The sequence below is a fragment of the Taeniopygia guttata genome, chromosome 4 (genome assembly GCF_048771995.1).
Source record: "Taeniopygia guttata chromosome 4, bTaeGut7.mat, whole genome shotgun sequence".
Lineage (NCBI taxonomy): Eukaryota > Metazoa > Chordata > Aves > Passeriformes > Estrildidae > Taeniopygia > Taeniopygia guttata.
The window spans coordinates 36,626,303-36,641,476 of record NC_133028.1 but is presented as its reverse complement, the minus strand read 5'-3'; the positions used below and the strand labels follow the sequence as shown (position 1 = coordinate 36,641,476).

The following is a 15,174-nucleotide window of genomic DNA, read 5'->3' as shown; positions in this document are numbered from 1 at the left end:
CACTTGTGGAACAGTGTCAGTACATTTTTATTAAAATGTGGTTTGGTCTGGTGGATTGGGCTTGGATGCCAAGTGCCCACCAAGCTGCTCTGTCACTTCTCCTTCTCACTTGACCTGGAGAGAGAAAATAAGATGGGAAAGAACTTTTAGGTTGAGATAAAGGAGTTTACTGGAGCAAAAGAGAAAGGTTGTGCATGCACAAACAAAGAAAAAAAGAAAAAGTTTTGTTCTTTACTTCCCATCCATGAGTGATGTTCAGACACTTCCTGGGAAGCAGGACTACAGCACGTGGAGAGGTTTCTCCAAAAGATAAACATTACAAACAACAAATGCCCCCCCTTTACACTCTTTTTTTTTTTTAGCTTTTATATCTGAGCTGATGTCATATGCTATGGGATACTTCTCTGGATATTTTCTGTCAGCTGACCTGGTTGTGTCCCCTGCCAGGATCCTGCCTGCCCCCAGCCCCTTGATGGGGGAATGTTGGGAGACAGCGCTGATGCTCTGCCAGCCCTGCCCAGCAGCAGCCGAGCGCTGGGGTGTTACTGACGCCTTTCCAGCTGCCAGCGCAAAGCACAGCGCTGTGAGGGCTGCAGTGGGAGCATGCACATTTGCTATGTCCTGATTATTTTAATAACAGCACTGCCTGACAGGTTCTTTTGGTCACCAAGATACTAAACACTGCAGATATAAAACTCAATAAAAAGGTTATAGCTGTTCATAAATGCAATATGTTCTTCAAGTCGTCTGTGATAGTTCCCAGTGAATGCTAGATTCTCTTTGGTTTTAGAGACATCAGGCCACAATATTGTCAGGTTATTTTAGAACATTTTTTCAATTTCTTGAAAACATTAATTTGATTCTTTTTAGGCTATTGTGTCACATCTCTGTGTATAAAAGTTTAGAAAATGGCAAATTTTAAAGTAGGATTGAAAAATTCACTCAGAGTTGATATGATCTGCTCTGTAGTGTTTTTATTTGTAACAAAACTAATGAAAAACTAGTACCAGTTCTTGGTTTTGAACAGAATCAGTGCTTTATAATACTACTTCAACTTTCTTCTTTAGTGCATTTTTCCTTGTATTTCCATATAATAGTACAGTAATGTATATGTAATAATATACTGAAACAAAATGAACATTTATAATGAAGTCAGAAATATTTTTCAACATCAAAAATGGTATCTCTTAATTTCAAATACCAAATGATAGCACTTTGATTTGCAAAGTTCATTGAAGGAATATTGGAGTTTTTCATACCTGGAAGCCCTAACTGTACTCTACTATAATTTAAATTCATTTCTCTAGCCATAGATTTTCAAATTAAACTTAATATGGGTAATCTTTTAACTGCATTAAAGATTTGCTGCTAGCTCTTTTCTTCTTACAGGATTGCCATAACTACAAATTATACATAGTAAAAATAAACACATGCAAACATAGTTCACTGACAAATGGAAAAAAACTATTATTTTATTATTAAGACTTTGAATTAATAGTCAACAGTTATCAGCAGTGACACATTTAATTTCCTTCTTGATCCTATATCCTTTTCTTCCAGTGAAAATTATCTGTACATATCCTATTTTCAGAAGTGTTCATTTCCAAAGGTTCCATTCCTCAACTGCAAATTATTTCCTTGTTTCTTTGCTTTAAATTCTTCCTGCCTAAAATTCTTTGCAACCTTTTTCTTAGTGCTTAAAAAAGGTTCTATATTTTTTGATAAATTACTCTTTCTTTGTTAACGTTTAGAATAACCCATACAGGGAACTAATAATTATTACATTCCCCATATCTAATGTATGTACTGATCAATTATTTCTAGGCATGTCATCAATTCTAATATAGCCAGAGTGAGTGTTTACAAAGGTGCCAGGTGAGTTTTAAACAAGGTTCATGCACTCCCCATAATATTCATGCTTTGTAAAGCATTTGCACCTGGAAACTGCTGAGCAACAGATATTTGTGACACAGAAGATGGGAGAAAATAGTGATTCTGTCAAATCAAATGGGAAACAAATTGCAATAAAAATCCTACCTTTTTTGTATATTGAGTAAAAAAATCTAGATATTGCCATGAAAAGTGTCCTTGCTGATTTTAAATAGATGAATTGCTAGTCAGTCAAGGGCTGTGATTGTCACACTCTCCTCTGCACTGGTATGGCCTCACCTCAATTACTCTGTGCAGTTTTGGGCACTACAATTCAAAAGGGCTGCAAAACTATTAGAGAGCATCTAAAGGAGAGCCACAAAGATGGTGGCCTTGAGGGGAAGCCATATGAGGAACTTCCATTTGCTCTTTACATGCTTAGTAACAACTCCTTTTCTCTGTTTCATGTGAAAAAAGCCTCCCCCTACTTCTACAGCAAACAATCTTTCATTAAAGCTTTATTTTTTCTGTGAAGTTTCGTGCAAATCTGTAATTAGTTTCCAGTTCCAGCCAATTAAATACTGGCCTAAAATAGCTCCTGTTTAGGTCTCATGGTATTTTGGGTCTCTGTGGTCTAAGGGTTAGACTGTGCAGAAAGTAAAAAACTACAGAGGAATCATTACTTGGTCTCTTTGGGTTATGTAATCACTTAGTTACCTACCAAAATGGCAAAAAATGTTCACTGAAAGAGATTTGCAACATGCTGCATAGTACAACGTGTGCTCTCCTAGTTCAATCATTATAATAGGAATATAAACCAAGCTGTGATTTTTTTTTTAAATGTTGAAAGGATTTTATATATATATTTTTAAATACAATTGTGAATACTGCATTGGTTTTATTTTTGCAAATGCAGTGTAAATTATTTTTGAAGCTTACTGTGTTTGCACTTTTTCCTTGATATGAGACATGGCATTCATTTTATTCAGTTCCTGTCAGTTTAACATCAATTGTATTGATTACAGTGGATTAAATGATGCATTTGTAGATGAAAGGAAATATAGTTGAGATTGCCTCAATAACAGAAGGTGTAGAGCTTACTCTATTGGAGTATTCTCAAAAAAGAGAAAAATAGAGCAAAGGTAGACAAAAATCTCTGTACTTTGTGCTGGGAAACAGCAATTTTATGACCTTAAAATAGGAATAAAATAATTCATAGTTCTTACATTGGACCAACTCTTCAAATTATAATTTAAAGCCACTGATCTGACCTCTTTTTTTGTTTTATTCCTTCTTGTTGAATGTCTGTTTCAAATACGTTACTATTATCATCCACTATTATTGTGGTCTACTAAAATTGCCATTATTGCTGTTATTATGTTTTCTTATTATTAAAAAAGTGAACAAGAGGCACAACATGTTTTGCAAACATTTAATGATCTAATCTCTCCCAGGTTAATAGAAACTAGGAATAACTAAACTGAAGAGAGTATAGCCCTTTTGTTGAATGATATGAGACAGAAAATTTAGCTTGTGAAAGCCCTGTTTTTATTCAATGGCAGATTTCCATATCCAAAACCCTTGTTCGCTGTTCTGGTCAGAGTTAGGGTTTTTAAGTCATGGAAACGAAGTGTTTGGAATTTTTTTGTTTGGTTTTTTTTTTTGGTTTTTTTGCCTTTTACAGACTTTTTTTTCAAGGTTTAGGCAAACTGAATTTACTTAGTGTGAATATAGGCAAGTGAGTTGTTTTAGGATTTACCATTACTGGTGCATACCTTTCAAGTTAAAGGGATGCTTAATTTCTCTATACTTTTGCATCGCGTCTGCATTTATCTTGCTTTTCTCTTTTAAAAACTCTTCCTTCTGTCTAGCTTATTGACAAGATTGGGTTACCAGCTTTGAATCTTTGATGGCTGGGAAGCTGCTCTCTGGATACAAAAGCCAATGTGTTCTGGTTGTCTGCAGTTCTTTGTCCCTTCCCCACTATCCCAGCTGCAGTACCTCTAGCTCTCCTACACCCTGCACAGTACTTTTCCCATTCTTCTCTTTTTCCTGCTCCTGCTGGAGAGCATGGACTGTAACCCGTTCCAAGCCAAGAGCTAAGGGCCATCTGCTAGGCTAATAGACAGGTAAGTCTTGCAGTGTTTAATTGAATGAGACTGGAATTCCAGTATCCAGAAATTAACTTGCAAACCTCAATTCTTTAGTACAAGAGAACCAGATTAAAAATAGTGAGTTTGCTACAGGGTACAGAGATGTCTAACTTCGAAATTAAGTTCTGGATTTGGATCCTGAAAAATGTGAATTAATTTGGGAATCATTCAGCTTGAGGAATTTGGTTCTAGAAACTAAGTTAACATATTTCATTCATTCATTGGTTAAAATTCACGTGTTTACTGTAGTTATATTTATATCTCAGCAATGTTGTATCACTTTTATTCTTGTTAGTCAATCAATGCATGCAAGTAAGTGTTTTTAGTTTTCATATTCTCAGCTCATGTAGAACACCTAAATCTCATCAGCTGCCATTCTCGTTTTTTAACCCTTCAGCAATGTATGAAAATTCTATCAAATTTTTTTTTACATTGTCACGTGTATTTTTTGCATGCAAAAGAAGATTTTTGAGATGTCTTTTCATGAATTAACTAAAATTTCTGGATGAAAGAGCTTAATTGCTATGGAGAATTAAAAACAAAATATTCGTTCAACTGTCTTTTACATGCTTCTTTAGTCTTTTACATGCTTCTTTAGTCATTGTCTTTGTGTTTTGATAACTTTCTCCTTATTCTTCATATTTAAAATTGTTTGCCTTCTTTCATTTCACTTATTGTGATAGAGTGAATAAATATTCCTATCAGCAGACTAATTATTTAGGCAAACACCTAATATAAATAAAAATTAAGTTACTAATTTTCATCTAAATTTTATTATTGATGGTTTGAAATTTCCTGTACTTCTGATAATTACAGGGCAATAAGAGGAATGGCCATATAGGTCAAATTCCATAATTCTTGCATTTAAATTTAGTGTTGGAAGTAAGGAAACTCTACTAGAAGTACCTTGTACAGTCTCACTTCATTATCTTTAAGGTATCTTCTGAGAATAACTATTATATATCTTAGGACAGCCTGGTTGGCAGGGCTGTGCTATTATCTTGAACTTCACAGTCCTTGCAGTAGGTCAGGGGAAGCAGACTGGAATAGGTTTTTTTAGATTGAAGTAGGCTGCTACTGTCTGAAGAGCTGATAAGCACACATGCTTCATGTAAACAGGTTACTTATCAAATGAACACTGATATACGCGTGGGGTTTGCATGCAAGCTTGACTTTGTCCTTGTAGTATTGTCCTTATTGTAGTATTCCTTGTGTTTTCTCTTGATATTGTGGCATTTAGGGAAAGGAAGAAAGTGTGTACATTAAAGTCCCACTAAAAAAAGCTCAGGATCTACTTTGAACAAATGAAAGACTTGGAAAAAACAATTCCAGGTACTTGTAGGGGCTGAGCAAAGCAGTAGATTTTTATGATTGGAATACAAGCTTTTTATGTTATTTCACCAAATTAGAGGAAAAAAGGTAGAGGCTGAGATACTGATTAAGCAGCTGCAGAATATACTTAGCAAGACATTAGTATTAGTAGATACTGAAAATCTTCATAATACACTTGAATATGCTAAAAATAAGTGTTTTCCATCCTTTAAAACAGAACCTTCCATTTAATGTCTTTTTTTTTTTTTTTTTTTTTTTTTATCTATTACCATTGCATGTCCAATACTTGGTATTCCATTGCTGTATCAGGGTTATTTAACATTTAAATATTGAGTTGATACACTATCTGAAGTGGTCAGCTTAAGAGACCTAACTATTCAGTTGAACGCTATGCTCCTACTTGGAATCGTCTCCTGAAATTGTCATTCATGTTGTAATACCTCTGCCATTTTTTATCTCTTTCGATAATAAAACTGGGAGTATTTTATTTCACCAATTCTTTTAAATGTATAACTGTAATTGAAGAGGGATTGCTTACATATTTCATTATAAGAGCACACTCTGGAAAGAAATTGAGAGGTTGAAGGCATAAAATCAAGGAGGGAAATGAAAAAATATGCGAAGGAACACTGTTGAAAAAACTACTTTGCATGTCATCAAAGATGACTTTAGATTACCTGCTTTCTGGGATGGCTAGAATTCAGAAACTTATTTTTAAAAATCAAATGCTTCTTTCTGTGGCGTCTTTATTCCTATCATTTTTATTTAAATGAATAGTATGAATTTAGTTTTTAATTTAGTTTTAAGTATTTAGTTTAGTATTAGGGACTTTTCCCCAATTATTTAAGTGAGATGTTGTTAATGACTAGGTACATTATTTAGTTCTCAGTGTTAATTCAGGCATATCCTTGGTGTCAGGATCCATGTCACTACTGAGTTATGTGACAATATATGATTTCCTGCTGTGGTGATTGTTTTTTGGCACTAATGGAGGACCTTAATGAATTTATTGTAGTCTAGATGAAGTTTCTTAGAGGGAAAAACTTTATGGCTTTATGCACTTTTTCTCTAATCATAAACCTTAGCAAAATATTATTACAATTAAGGTAACATAGTCCATATTTAATGAATTTCATATAATAGTTGCATTTAATGACTTCAATCACTTAAGTCCTGGGACTAATTTAGATAATATACATAATCTTTTGTATCTGCATGAAGGTGTATTTGCAGGATTGCAAACAGTTCTATAAAATTTCAAGAAATTACTTCCATTCAGGAGGTATATCGTAACACTCTAATCATAGCTCATTGCAGTGCCAGAAAACATAGATTAGCTTCTGCAATCTATTCAGTAAACCCTAGCTAATAAGCAGCTGACAGGTGAAGACCTTGTCTAAAGTGGAAGACACACAATTTTTGGACAGATAGAGAGCCCTCAGAAAAGTGAATGATCCAGGAGCCTGGTGTGAAACAGGTGCAGTACAAACTTTCCTCCTACTTTTACAAATCAGATGGGTGCTATTAATTGAAAGCAATATGCTGCACTTGAATTCTTTTCCTGTTAACAGTTTTGTCAAGACTCAGGTAATCCTGCGGGAAGTATCCATTATTTTTCTGCGAGAAACTTGATATTGTTCTTACTATGAACAGCAAATCCTCTATTGTGTAAATTGAAATTGGTTTAGATTTTTCTGGCAGCAAAACATAGTTAACATAACAGCAATAATAATGGGCCACCTGCGCTAATAGGGGTATTAATAGAATGCAATAGCAACTACAGTCTTATGCAATTTTTTTAAAAATCACATATGTTTTGTATGAAGTAAGTATTTTTATATAAGTACCTGATGTGACAGGATTCTTTTCACCATTCCATCAAAATGCCAACATAGAGTTTTTGTTGATTTTGTCAATCTCATTGATTAGAGAAGCAAAAGGAGCTTAACAATAAAGTAGTAACTAAATAGCTTCAAAGGAAAAATTAGACTTGGACTAAAAAAGCAGACAGGTAAGATCATGGTTCTACTGACATCTAAGTGAATCTAAGTCTGATCAGTGCAGTCAAGGTTTCATAAGGTGTATAGAGACCTGTTTTGAGGAGGATGGAATTATAACACGGTCAGATTTTTGAATAAAAATTGCTAGGGCAAGTGCCACTTTCTGCATGTGGGACAGGGCAGCCCTGAATGTGCAGATGGAGTAGGGAAGGAAAGGCTGGAGAGCAGCACCACAAACAGGGACCTGCGGGTCCTGGTCAATGGCAAATTGAATATGAGTCAGCAGTGGCCTGGCAGCCAAAAGGACCAGTGATATTCTGGGCTGCATCAGGCACAGCATTGCCAGCAGGGTGACAGAAAGGTTCTTCACACAGAAGTTCTTCACCAAGAGGGTGGCTGGGCACTGGAACAGGCTCCTCAGGGAATTGTCCATGCCAGAGTTCCAGAAGTGTTTGGACAATGCTCTCAGGCGCATGGTGTGATTCTTAAGGTTGCCCTGTGCAGGGCCAGGATTTGGACTTGATGATCCTTGTGGGTCCTTTCCAACTCAGGATATTTTGTGATTCTATGATAATGTCACTGGATTGTCTTGATTCTGGAAATAAAATTGTGAGACAACAAAAATAGTAAAATTCTTTGCTGCTGTCACAATTCTTCACAACATGGGGCATATTCCAAGGAAAAGAAGAAAGATGAGGATGAAAAAGGAAAGTACCTCCTGCTGTTATTTATTAGTATGTTATTTGGTGTGGAAGTGAAAACAATGTTGCATACCATACTAGTTCTTGATTTTAATAAATATCTTGGGCTGTTTTCAGACACCATATTTTCTAAGTGTTATCAGGCTACCCAATTTCTTTTTGACAGCAATCTTTACTGTTCACAAAAAAAGCTCAAGACAAACATAGAAATGAAAGAATTTTGTGTCTTTGACGTGTAGCATTTGCTGTGACTAAGGGCTTTGGAATTTAAGTCTAACTTTTAATTTCATGAGTATTCTTCTCTAATATTAACTTTTATTTTCTTGGGGCACAGGTGGAGCTGAAAAGGCAATATTGAAGCTCTGAAAGACACAACTTTTTTATTGTTTGTTTTCAATAAGTAAGTAAATAAACTTTTTTGTCCATATCCTGTGGAATATCACTCTGATTATTTAAAATTTCTGCCTCAGCTACTGAACAAAATAAAGAAGGCTTCCAACAGCATGTTTTACAAGATATGAATATCAATTTATTTAAAATGCTTTCTAAGATAAGTGTGAATGCACTGCACCATAATTTAAGCCTTCTTTTGTGTGGTAACTCAGGAAGCTGTTAATAAAAAGAAAGAAAAAAAAAAAGAAAGAAAAAAAAGTAATTTTACTGATACCTGCGGGAAAATCTAGAATAGTGGTCACTCATATTAAATTTATATCAACTTTATGAGGTTTTTGTCATCTTGACACATTTATGGAGCTGTTAAATTTTTGCTGCCTGGGGGATGTAATGTATTTGATGTGACCCCACTTATTAAATCGAGACGATGCAAGTAACACTGATGACTTGTCATTCAAGAATGAAACAGAGCCAACCCTTCTCTGGTTCTAGAGGAAAGACATATTTGTAGCAAAATAGGTAGAGAAATAGATATGGTCATCTATATCAAGAAGACACCGCAAGAGGATGAAGGAGAAACATGCAGGCATTTAATCAGGTACTCTCAAACCTCCTGCAGTAGTTCATGGCTGATGCAACAGGGACAACATGGTACAATAGCCTAAGAGACTTTCCTGTGTCCCAATATAAGATCTATGAGGACAAGAACATATATGAGATTTTTATACATTTCAAATTTCTGTATTAATGTACTTTATAGAAGCCATATTTTCTATATGGCTTTGCAAGTGAGTGTACATTGAATTAAGGCTCATATCATCACTTGTATTTGTCACTGCCTTGGAATTACCGTGATCATTAAGTGGAGTGAAATTCAATTTAAATTTAAAATAAAATTTAGGTCTAACTTATTTTTGTTGGAACCAGATCAAATAATCAAGACTATTGGTACCTACTGAACTTCAGAGAGATCAAATTTTAAATTATTTTGCCTAGAATTACTCTTAAGTTTGAATTCTGTTTCATTGACCAGAAAGACTTCAAGCTCAACAGTAAATAAGTGATCATGAAGAAAGCATTCTGTTGCTAAATATATGTTTTGTACTTTATTTTTCCCAATCACTGAAAAATCTAGAGTGATTTTAAAATAAGTTAATATGTTCATATTCAGACCTTCATATTCTGTAGAGCAGATGGTAGAGAGATAAAATTTTGGATGAGAATGGAGCAATTCTACTTCCCTAAATATTTAAGAACTTGCATAACTAAGACATTTTGATTAGATTCAAATGAATAGCAGTGCACATAATTTTGTCATTGTCAGGTTTTTTTTATTATATCAAGCTAAATGGCTTTATATGTTTGATGTTTTAAAGTGAATCAATTAATTTCCTTTCACTTTTTTTTTTTTTTTTTTTTTTTTTTTGGTGGTGGGGCACATTCTTTTGGTAAAAAATGTGTGTTCTCTGTTTCACAGCCAGCATCTTTCTATTTTTACTAGGCACTGACTTTCATGGTCACGCATCTATTACTGAAACAGTAGGAACCATTGATTATATGGCTTTTAGCTTTAGGTAAGGAAGTCTCATTGTAAATATTCCCATTTCTAAACATGGTGCTATCTGGTATTTACTGAACTGAATCATAGCCCTGCAGGTTTATATCTTGTATTTGGAAGTGACCTAAGTCCCTCCTTTTACATGGAATTTTATCTAAAGTTATTAACACCGCAGCGATTCTCTGATACTAACATTGAGAAACTACTTACCTTGACAAACTGTTTAAGAAGTTTTACAAGAATGTGTGTTCTGGCAAGCATTCATGGCAAAATGTTCCTGTCCAAATGAAAAGTACAGTGAGTATAGACCATTCTTTAATATTTTATTACTGTTATTTATTTCTCTAAGTAAAGAAATTCAGTGACACATGAAAACATATATGGAAATTAATCAAAGCTTTTCTGTGTTGGAGCTGAAGAATCCATATTTTTTATCTCTTCCACTTTTCCCATGGTCATTACTATTCTTAACGCATAAAAATGCTTACAAATGATGAAAGTTCTGAAAAAAACCCAACAGAAGTAGTGAATATTTCAGAGTTAAATATGTCTTTGCTATTCCAACTAGCGACATTAACAAAATTCCATATGCAGTACAAAGAAATGTGAGTGTCTTTCCTGTGTAGGAGACAATCAGCTATGACTAATGGTAAAATAGCCACAAGGTTTCCTCCTGAGAGCAAATTTTTTTTCTAAACAGGCAAGAGACAGGCAACAAATCTAGTTTAATCAATAAATTTTCTTGACAGATTATAAATTAGCATGCAGACTCTTTCATCAGGGAAATGATTGAATGAATCTGGAAACAAAGGTATTAATATTATTACATCAAAGATATATATTGAGCCATCTACCGTATATTATATATGGCACTGAAACTTCTTTCATTTATGTAGCTATAATAAAAACTCAGAAAATTACTTGAGAAGATAAGTAGTTTTAATTTTTTTGTATCGAAGCCAATTTTATCAAGTCTACAGTTATTATGTTATTTATTAACAGAATAAAGCAACATAAGTAATTTAATTCAGGGGATTTTTTGTCTTCTTTGTGGGGTTTTGGGGGGGGGGGTCGGGGCGGGGGGGTCGGTCTGGTTGTTTTCCAAAAGGTTGAAAGTCCATTTAGAAAAATTTTTCCTATTTAACTTTGGGCTTGGTTTATGAGGACAATATCAGAATATTTGTGAAAATTGAGCAGTACTTGTATTTTTATAACTAAAAATAGAACTAATATGAAAACTAAAGTTTTATACTTATGCCTCCCTATGTTTAGGAAAAGAAGGAATTGATTACAAAAAGATCTGTCTACTATTTTTTTCAGGTTAATCAGAATTGTTGTGCTGTGTGCCACACCTGTTCGTGTGAATCATTATTAAAGGTAGAGGTAGCACAGAACAATTCAAAATTATTTTGTTCAGATTGTAACATGTTAACATACGATATAGCATGGTAGACAGAGAAGTTAGTTTGTACTTCTAACTTCTTACTCTAATTTAAAAAAAAAACTGTCATTTCTGCTAAACTATACAGATGTTAATATCAAATATTTTAGAAAATAAGGCAAATATTTTGAATTTAAATTGCTTAGTCATATCTGTTTGAACAATAAGCCCTCTATGTTTCCAGCTATTATGGGATCAGACCAGTCAGTTTTGAAGCATTGAACTCTACAATGAGCATCCCCAGTTGCTGTCCTCTGGCATGTTGGCATTCTATGAGATCTCTCCACACTGATCCAGTACAGACAATACCTCGATATTGGCAAGAGGACCTCTGTGAAAAAAGAAAAAGTGAGTAGTAATGAAGAATGGTGGCTCCTGTTCTATCTTATTTATTCCATGCTTTCTTGCATTCATCAAAACACCTATTTTATTACTAAAAGGACTTAGTTACAGTCTTAGAGTTTTTGTAGTAGTTATGCTGCGCATAAAATATGCTTAGTAGAAAGAATGTATTTCTTACAAAAATGCAAGCCACTGAAGAAAACTAAACTACAGATATTTGAAGGCATGCATATTACACACAGGAGTGTTAGACATGCTATATCTAAAATGTATTACTATCTTACCAAGATTTAGTATTGATTGCAATATTGAAATGAGATTTTTTTTTTATCCTGTCTGGCAAGAGGTGTTTTTTATAGCTCAGTATAAGGAAGAAAATAAATTTTAAGTTTATATTCATTTACATGGGCAGTTTCTCTTCATCAGTTGATTCTGTACCTGAGTTAGAAAATATCATCGGAGTCTGGGTGTATGGGATGACTAGGTTAACATGAAAAAAAATTATTATGAAATATTGAGAAATTACTGTTCTGACCAAAAGAAAAGTGAGGACTTTTTATATGACTTGATCTTTTGAATACCTTATCAATGATAGCTTCTAGTTACAAGATTTGTAGCAGGTTTCAGCTATAAGTAGGTTTATCTATTAGTTAGTTCAATTTTTTCCAGTCTCTGCTCCCACTATTTATCACAAGCCAGTCACAAGATGAGCCTTCTCACTAAGATAGATAAAGTATTTCATTACAATTTCCATTATCACAGAAATAGAGAAAAATCATTCTAAACTAAACACTCTGTCAAAATATTTAAACCAAATATAAATTTCAGGAGTTGAAATATTTAGCTTATTCTTCCTATGTGAGTCTATTTTTAAAGCCAGTGCTCTTTGAAATCCGCTTGTGGTGTCTAAATGAGCTGTTCCGTCAGGATACTCTTCATTTGCAGCTTATTTTATTTCAGTTTCTCACCTATTTTCTCATCCACTTTGTTACTGAGTGGGAATAGGTATCAAGCTATTTGAGGGGGAAAATCACCTCTTCAGGAAAAAGAAAGTCTCAAACGCAGCAGGTTTTACAACACTGTCTCAGTACTGGTGAAAATACCACGGTAAATAAATTATTGTAGTGGACTTTTCAACTACTAATCAAAGGAGTTCCATGAGCATTTTAGGTGAAATTATGCAATTAAATGCAGGAAATGTGTTTTTATCACTAGAATATTACAGAAGCAACAAATAACCATTAAAAACAAAAGGTGAAGACAAATAATAAATTATATCACTGAGAATACAGATTAGTTTAAGAAATAACAAAAAAAAAATTCAAACTGACTTTTTATGTTGTGTTTTAAACAATGGTGAGAAAACAAATGCTTTAAATGATAATCTGAAATTTCAGGTAATTTGTCTGGCATAGAGCCTGTTACTGTCCTGTAGTAGCTAACTTGTAGAGGAGGACAAGAGACAGCAGCTCATAGATTTCTGTGAAATTCAGAAGAGAGAGATTTCTGTGAAATTCAGAAGAGAGAGATTTCTCTGAAATTCAGAAGGGAGATTCCTATTTCTGTGCATTTGAAAGTAAATATATGACAACCATGCAAAATGTGTGTCTATATTTTAAAACTCATTTCAGCAGCATAGCAGAATCATGGTTTTACATGCAAAAGTAAAAGAATTTTCCAAAAAACTAAATATGCTGAAAGAGTGTGAGACAATTGAGACCCAGTGTTTGACATCTTAAAGCACATGTGTGATCTTCCTTCCTTTTTGCTTGGTTTTAAGTAAAAAAAAAAAAAAAAACCTGCATATTTTAGAATAACATTTAGCTCACAATAGATGAAGGAAATATGGTAAGTATAGTATTATCTCAAAATCACTATAGTCCTTTACAGCAGTTCTGGTGAATGAACCACAAAAATAAAGTTACATGACTGGTATTTTTTTGTTTCTGCAAAACAAGAATGTCTAGGAATGTAGTTTTACTGCATGCCTGATGAAAACAGTTAAGAAGTGGTAAACCTTTGAGCAGTGTTAGTTTCGGATCTCAGCACCTCCCTGAGTGTCTTTACAGGCTCTTTTTCTATCAAATTCTGAAATTATGTCATATTTAGGCATATTAGCTTGTTCTTAAATAGGAGTGGTATGATTCTGGAGCTGCTGAGTAAATCAGTGTACTCAGTATATTAGATTTAGATCTTGATATGTTTCCCAAGCATGTAAAAGTAGAACTTCCTTGGAACACAGCCAAGATCAGGCATAGTGTCTCAATAGAGAATAAAGTTCAGCCCCAGAAGTGTTATTTTTTCATCTAGGCAGAATACCTTCATACTTTCAGTTGCAGAAACAAGTTAATCCATGCAGATAGAAAATAAAATATTTAAAGATTTAATTTTTAAATGAATATATATAATGAAGTGAATTATAGAGTTTGTTTCATGTAGCATCTGAAATTTAAAGATCACCTTTACTATTTGCATGTCTGTAAACACAAGTCTAAATTATAACAGATATATTTAATTATAAGCATAGAAAAGCAAAAGAAAAAAGGGTTGACTAGCACAAAGATGCAGAAATAAGAAACTGGGGATAAGAATTTTTTTATGCTGATCAATAATTCATGTTCTCACTTTCTTATGCAAAAATATTTATTTTAAAGGAACGCTGACCAAAAAAAAAACCCAACACTTTTTTTGTTTCCCCTCATAAAATAATAACTGTAAACCAAGGCAATTAAGGTTATTTATACGTAAGTGGAAATCCCCCATTCCAGGGCATTTTCTAGGTTATACTTTGTTCAGTGAGTTTCAATATATACATCTGCATGATACTCAAATATTAAACTGAAGGTTTCTATCTGTTAAAATCCTTGTTTGTCGTGTTTTAATTCATAATTAATTATTATGCTGTCCCTGACAGTAAAAAATTGCTGTTTCTTTTTCCTAAAGACGTAAGGAGTTGTCAGTTCCTTTAATCCATCTCCGTGAAGAAAGACAAATTATAGACTAAATAGATGTGAAGCTGTGGCTTGGTTCTGTCTTGCCTACTGAATTATTCCTCTGGTTAAAATTTGTAAGGCAGAAGTTAAATTTTAGTTTTTTGGGCAAGGACTCACTTCTGGGGTAGCATGCAGCCTAAGTGTGCTTTCTGCCCCTTTGCAGTACTGGCAGTACAAACTGCAGTATTTCTCCAATATTGTATTGCTTGACCCTGTGCCTTAGGGAAAAGTACAGACCATGGCTTGATATTCTTTCTGCATACATGAAGCTTGAGACAAGTAGTTCTAACACTGTAGAGTGGCATATTGCTGTTTAAAAAAAAAAAAAAAAGGAGGATATATGTGATGTAACAGCACTTAAAAGTTTCACAGGAGCCCAGAAAGACATCCAG

At 33.9% G+C, this 15,174-nt stretch overlaps 1 long non-coding RNA gene across 2 annotated transcripts in view; it reads left to right on the top strand.

Moving 5' to 3' along the window:
- Positions 1-15,174, top strand: part of LOC115494983 (uncharacterized) — a 127,239-nt gene that overhangs the window by 12,837 nt on the left and 99,228 nt on the right. For both annotated transcript variants that reach the window (XR_012055636.1, XR_012055634.1), the window contains 3 exons: positions 8,390-8,455; positions 9,950-10,022; positions 11,632-11,795. This is a non-coding gene — a long non-coding RNA (uncharacterized lncRNA). The remainder of the gene's footprint in view (positions 1-8,389; positions 8,456-9,949; positions 10,023-11,631; positions 11,796-15,174) is intronic.